General features: G+C 42.5%; 1 long non-coding RNA gene across 1 annotated transcript in view; it reads right to left on the reverse strand.

Annotated features, from left to right (window-relative positions):
- The window catches only part of LOC110269760, a 2,206-nt gene extending 1,540 nt beyond the window's left edge, over positions 1-666 (reverse strand). Inside the window, exons 1-3 of the long non-coding RNA XR_002358521.1 lie at positions 648-666; positions 493-575; positions 268-381 (exon numbers count right to left, since the gene is read on the reverse strand). This is a non-coding gene — a long non-coding RNA (uncharacterized LOC110269760). The remainder of the gene's footprint in view (positions 1-267; positions 382-492; positions 576-647) is intronic.

Consider the following 6,121-nt stretch of genomic DNA (forward strand, 5'->3'; position numbering starts at 1 on the left):
ATTCTATCTTTCACATCATCAAAATAATTGACTCAATTCAAACCAATCCTCAACGGATTAAACTCATTTCAAATATTTAAAGAATCAACTTCAAACATTACATTTCACAAGCCACACAACAATTCAGCCAAGCCAACATCCATAGTCGTTCGAGTCAATCAAATAATACATAAGGCAGATACAATCACTAATTACACCATATCTCACATCAGTATCCATATGTAATAATTCCAATAATAAACTGTAGTTTTCGGAAAGCGCCCCTACCTCAAAACGCAATTCCATAATCCAAGCGCCTCATAAGTTCTTTTCACCTCAACTCAAAATCAAAGGCAGCTTCAAAGCACAGCCCCACACATTTTCGCAGCAGCATAAACAGCTCTAAATTACAACAAGCAACCTCAGTTACTAACTCTAGGAACATTAATACCGTGAAGGCTTTAATACACGTACGGGACACTAACGTAGGGCTTTTGAAACATAATTTCTTACCGGAATTTCAACACGAAGCAGCTGCGATTTTGAACCGGCCCCGGCAACAGCTCTGGCGGCGGCCAGAAGCTCTGGTGGATCAACTATAGAAACCACGCAACATCAAAACCTTATCAAGATCCAAAATGACCGAAACAACAAATTAAAACTCTTACCGACAGAGTTCTCCGGCGACTGAGCTACATTCTCCGGCGGCAGAGACGGCGGAGCAGCTCGAACAGCCAGCTGCAGTGACGGCGCTAACCAGCACCAACATCCACCACCGTTACCGCCTACCTCTCCGATTAGATCCAACGGCCGCAACTCAGCCGCAGCAACGATGAAACGACAACAAAAAGGGTTAGCCCCAACCCGCGATGATGGTTCTCCGGCGCGACACCAGCCACAGCAGGAACGGCGGCGGTGAGACCCCAACAGCGACGAGTTTCCTGGCGACAGAACAAGCAGGACTGTCGACGGCGTGGCTCACTCACCCGTCCCTGTCGCGTTCATCTCTTCTCCCTTAGCTCAGGTCGCGAACAGAGAATATCCATAGTGTGATGATGACATGGCGACGCGGCAACGTGAGCTTGCAGCAACGGCGCCCAGATGAGGCGGCGACAGCGTAAGACAGCGCCTTTTCTCCTCTTCTCTCGCGCCAGCTTCGATGGATCGACAGTGGCGGAGGCGGCACGAGTCCTCTCTCACCTTCGCGATTCTCCTCAGGCGACGAGACTGAGTGCCGGATGGAAGAACTGCGACTGGGCAGGGACGAACGACGCTCCTCGTGTGCGGCAGTCCGTCGGCCACGGAGGCAGTACCCAGCCGGCGGCGCCAAGCCCTTTCCCTCTCTGCTTCGTTCTTTTCCTTTGTTCAAGAAGGGAAGCTGTGTACGTTTAGGTTAGAGGGGCAGCAGCTTCTACTGCAGGTTCAGGGAGGGGAAACATTGCTGCTGCTGTGCACCGAATTAGAGAAAGGGGGAGAGTGTGTTGCTGATGGGGAAACTGGGTAATCGGGTTAGGGTTTTAGGGTTTCATTTTGAAAATTAGGGTTAAGGGCATTATGGTAATTTCACATAAAATTGGGAATAATATGGTAATTGAAACCCAAATTAAATCCAACACTAGATGTATATAGAAAATACTATTTGCTCATCAATTTTACAAATTACTTTCAATAAAATGCCCAAATCAAATAATTAGAAATAATATACTTAATTTCTTCATTTTTCCAAAATAGCAATATTAATATTTAAAATATTACTTATCTAGTCCAAATCATATAAAATCCTTATTATTTCATAACTACCAGCCTTATACCTTAAATATAGAAAATAATCCAATAATTATAAAATTGGATAATAATCATAACTTATCTCAAGTTCAATAAATCAAAACTTGCCTTAATTATCTTTAATAAAATAATCTCTGAAATTAAGGCTATAAATAATTATATGATTTAAGACTTGATCATAATAAGACTTTTCAAAAGTTCTGGGTCTTACAACACACATCCTCCATTTGCCATTTTGTTTCTTGACCAGCACTACGTTTGCCAACCAGGTGGGGTATTTGATTTCTCTGATAAAGCCTGCTTCCAGTAGGGATTGTATTTGCTCTTTGACCACATGAACCCTCTCAGGTCCTAGCTTCCACCTTCTTTGTTGGATGGGCCAGGATCCCAGATGAATAGTCAATCTGTGTGACATGAGGTCGGAATCTATCCCAGGCATATCGGAAGCTTTCCAGGCGAAGAGATCAGAATTTTGTTGTAGGAGCTGTGCCAGCTTCTGCTTCAACCCTTCCGTTAGACTAGCTCTTATGTTGTTATTCTTTCCGATCTCTTGCTTGATTTGAACTTCTTCGGTCCTTCCTCCAAGCTGTGGTTGTAGCTCTTCTTTAACTTGGACTCCTTCGAGTTCTATGGTGTTGACTTCTTTACCTTTACCTCTCAGGTTAAGGCTTTCATTATATCACTTTCTTGCCAACTTCTGATCTCCTCTGATGGTGGTGATCCCTTATTGTGTTGGGAACTTCATGCAAAGATGGGGGAGGGGAGGGGGGTAAAAACCACGGCTCCATGCCGATTTAGGGTTGTTCTGCCTATCAAGGCGTTGTATGCAGAAGCTACATCGACGACAATGAAGTTGATGCTCAAGGTCTTGGATTTCGTCCCCTTTCCAATGGTAGTGTACAGGCAGATGAAGCCTAGTGGCTTAATGGGAGTGTCTCCTAACCCGAAGAGGGTGTCAGAGTAGGCTCTTAACTCCTTCTCGTCCAATTCTAACTTATCAAATGCTGGTTTGAACAGGATGTCCACTGAGCTTCCTTAGTCCACCAGAGTTCTGTGTAGATGAGCGTTGGCGAGAATCATGGTGATCACTACTGGGTCATCATGCCCAGGTACAATACCTTGCCCGTCTTCTTTGGTGAATAAAATGGTTGGGAGGTAGGGTCCTTCATTCCCGACTTGGTAAACTTCTTTCAAGTGTCTTTTTCGAGATGATTTGGTCACCTCTCCTCCTGCGAAGCCTCCCGATATCATATGAATATGTCGTTCGGGGGTTTGTGGGGGCGGACTTCTTCATCCGTGACCTTCATCGTCTCTTTTTCTCTTCCCCTGATTGTCCGTCCTTTCCATGAGATATCTGTTTAACCGATCTTCTCTGGCCAATTTTTCTATCACATTTTTCTGGTCATAGCAATCATTAGTGGAATGTCCATACAACTTATGGTACTCACAGTATTCATTGTGCCCCCCCTCCCGTTTTGTTCTTGATTGGTTGCGGGGGAGGTAGCTTTTCAGTATGGCAAATTTTTCTGTAAATATCGACCAGGAAAACTCATAGGGGAGTGTAGGAATGATATCTTCTAGGCCTTTCAGACCCGATTTCTTCCTTTTTTTGGGTTCCCTCTCTTTTTCTTTTGATTGGTTGGGATGCCCTAGTCGCTAATTAGGTTCTCGTAACCTGGCGTTTTCTTCCATATTGATGTATTTTTCAGCTCGTTCCTGTACATCACTTAAGGAAGTCGGGTGTCTTTTTGAGATGGACTGTTAGAAGGGTCCTTCTCGGCATCCATTAACGAGACCCATTATTACTACTTCAGTAGGTAAATCTTGGATTTCCAAGCACGCTTTGTTAAATCTCTCCATGTAGTCTCTAAGGGGTTCTCCGACCTCCTGTTTTACTCCTAGCAGGCTAGGAGCGTGCTTGACCTTGTCTTTTTGAATTGAAAATCGCACGAGGAACTTGCGCAAGAGATCATTGAAGTAGGTTACCGACCTGGTAGGAAGGCCGTCAAACCACTTCATGGCCACCTTTGTTAGGGTCTTCGAAAAATCCTTACAGCGAGTGGCGTCCGATGCGTCGGCTAAGTACATCTGACTTTTGAAATTACCGAGGTAGTGCTTCAGATCAGTCGTCCCGTCATACAGGTCCATATCAGGGCTTTTAAAGTTTCTGGAAACTTTAGCCCTCATGATATCTTTAATGAATGGGTCCTCTTTTCCTAGCGGGGTGTCTTCTCGATCTTTATGGGAATCCTTATTTCGGAGGTTGGATTCCAGCCTTGAGAGCTTTTCTTCGAGCTCTCTTCTTCGTTCGATCTCTCTCCTCAGGCTTTGCTCTGCCTCATGCTGTCGTTCCAGCTCTTGCTCTAGCTGCTCGAGTCGACCTTGGTGGTCATGTAATAACCCCATTAAGTCAGCGGAGTGAGGTTGCCCATCTTTTCCAGGCTGATGAACCTCAGAGGAGATCCTTTTTGTTCCCTAGGTGTTGGAAGGACCTTCGCCATGCTATCCCCCCGTTCCTTGTAGGGATATTATTGCGTTGTCGTTGTTGACCGCGTCTTGGTGTTCTTGCTTAGACTTTGATGCTGTGTGCCAATCTTCTTGTTGGTCGTCTGCCATTGTTGGTTGATCTACCAGGTCCTCGGCAACGGCGCTAATGTTCCAAGGCTTACCTAGAACCGGATGGTTGGGCTTGAATGAGATCCCAAATGCTAAAGGAAGGTGGTCTTCGACTTATCCTACGTCAGGGAGCCACCGTCCGAGTTGTGTGTTCCAAGAGATGGGGGGTGGTACCTGCAAGACACTCCGATGCCTAAGTCAGCAAGGGGCTAAGCAGGTTAAATTGTATTGGAACTTAGGGTTACCTGAGTGAGACAACGTATTTATAAAGAGGATCCAATAACCACCATTAAAGTAGTTCCACTTCTGATGGTGGATAACCGTCCCTTTATCTTAGGGTTGTTGGGATATCTCTTCTAGAAGTGGGTGAGAGATTTAAGGAAGCAGTTACTCACTTGGATAAGTGCTGACTGCTTTGTTGGCGTTGACTCCGACTTCTTAGTGGAGGTCGGATAGTAAGTGAAGGCCATCCTTTTGGATTGGGCCTCTTGTCTTGATTTGGGCCTAGCTTACATTCTGGGCCAGGGAATGAACAAGCATCAATTTAAATAATTTTTTATATTATCCTATCATTTTACTTTAGATATTTGAATAAATCTTATTAATTTATTTTGTAATAAAATTAATATTTACTTACTAAATTAAGGTAACATATAAAAGTTGATAAAATATATTTTAATACATAAAAATACTAATAAATATTAAATTAAAGGATTTGGATTCTCTAAAGTTTGAATTTCACTTTAGAAAGCACACTAAAAAAATAACATTAGAACACAAAAAAATAATATAAAAAATATTTTTCATATAAATAAAAAATACAATAAAAAAAGAAATCAAAATATGAAAGAGAGTACTAAAAGTAATAAAAAAATTAAAATATTTACCTTGACAGTGATTGAAACAAATCCGAAAGATTTTGATAAAAAAAAATTTAGAACGAAGAACATACACAAAGAACTACAGTGAAAGTTATATGGTTACTTGCATCTTTTTATAGAAGAAAATGAAGGGTTGGGTTGGTAGAAAAGGAATAAATTTCTCACCTAATTTTTGAATGGTCATTAGCCTTTTCCAACGTGAACACAAAAGCTTGAATTTTTAGCTTCGGGTGAACGTACGTTCAGAGGTAAAAGCACTTCTGCGTTCAGAGTTCCAAAAAGTTGCCAAACATAAAAATAGGATGTTCAAAACACTCAAACAAACTTCTCTCTTCCACAACGTGAACCCCAAACACACCCTTTATCATTTTCTCTTGCCGTTTTAGGCTTTTAGCACAACCTTGCTCATCAACATCTTCGGCCTCATGAGAGGCGGCTATCTCCGAGGAGGACATGCTCAGTCACACAATCTAGGAAAGGTCAGAACTAACCAGGATGATCATGTGTTCTCAAGAGAAATTAACTAAGCTCTAGTTTCCAGAGAAGAAAAATAGATGCTTGCAAATGAAGGTGTGAGTTACCAAATGCTTAATGCTAAGAGATCCTTCGGCGACACTGTTAAGAAAGGAAGAGCTCCTGTTGAAATTGAGCAGCAAGAACTCACCTCTGTAGATAACAATGAGAGAATTGAGGAAGACCATCAAGGAGCCAGCCTGTAAGAGGGAGAAAAGAATACAGAAAATAACTAGGTAAGCCAAATTCCAGAAATCACATTAAAAAAGGAAGGTGAAATCTACAATTTTAACATCAATGAAGTTGTTATCAAGAAACTATGAAACCCATGGTGAGACACATTCATA

Source organism: Arachis ipaensis, chromosome B03 (assembly GCF_000816755.2).
Source record: "Arachis ipaensis cultivar K30076 chromosome B03, Araip1.1, whole genome shotgun sequence".
Classification (NCBI taxonomy): domain Eukaryota; kingdom Viridiplantae; phylum Streptophyta; class Magnoliopsida; order Fabales; family Fabaceae; genus Arachis; species Arachis ipaensis.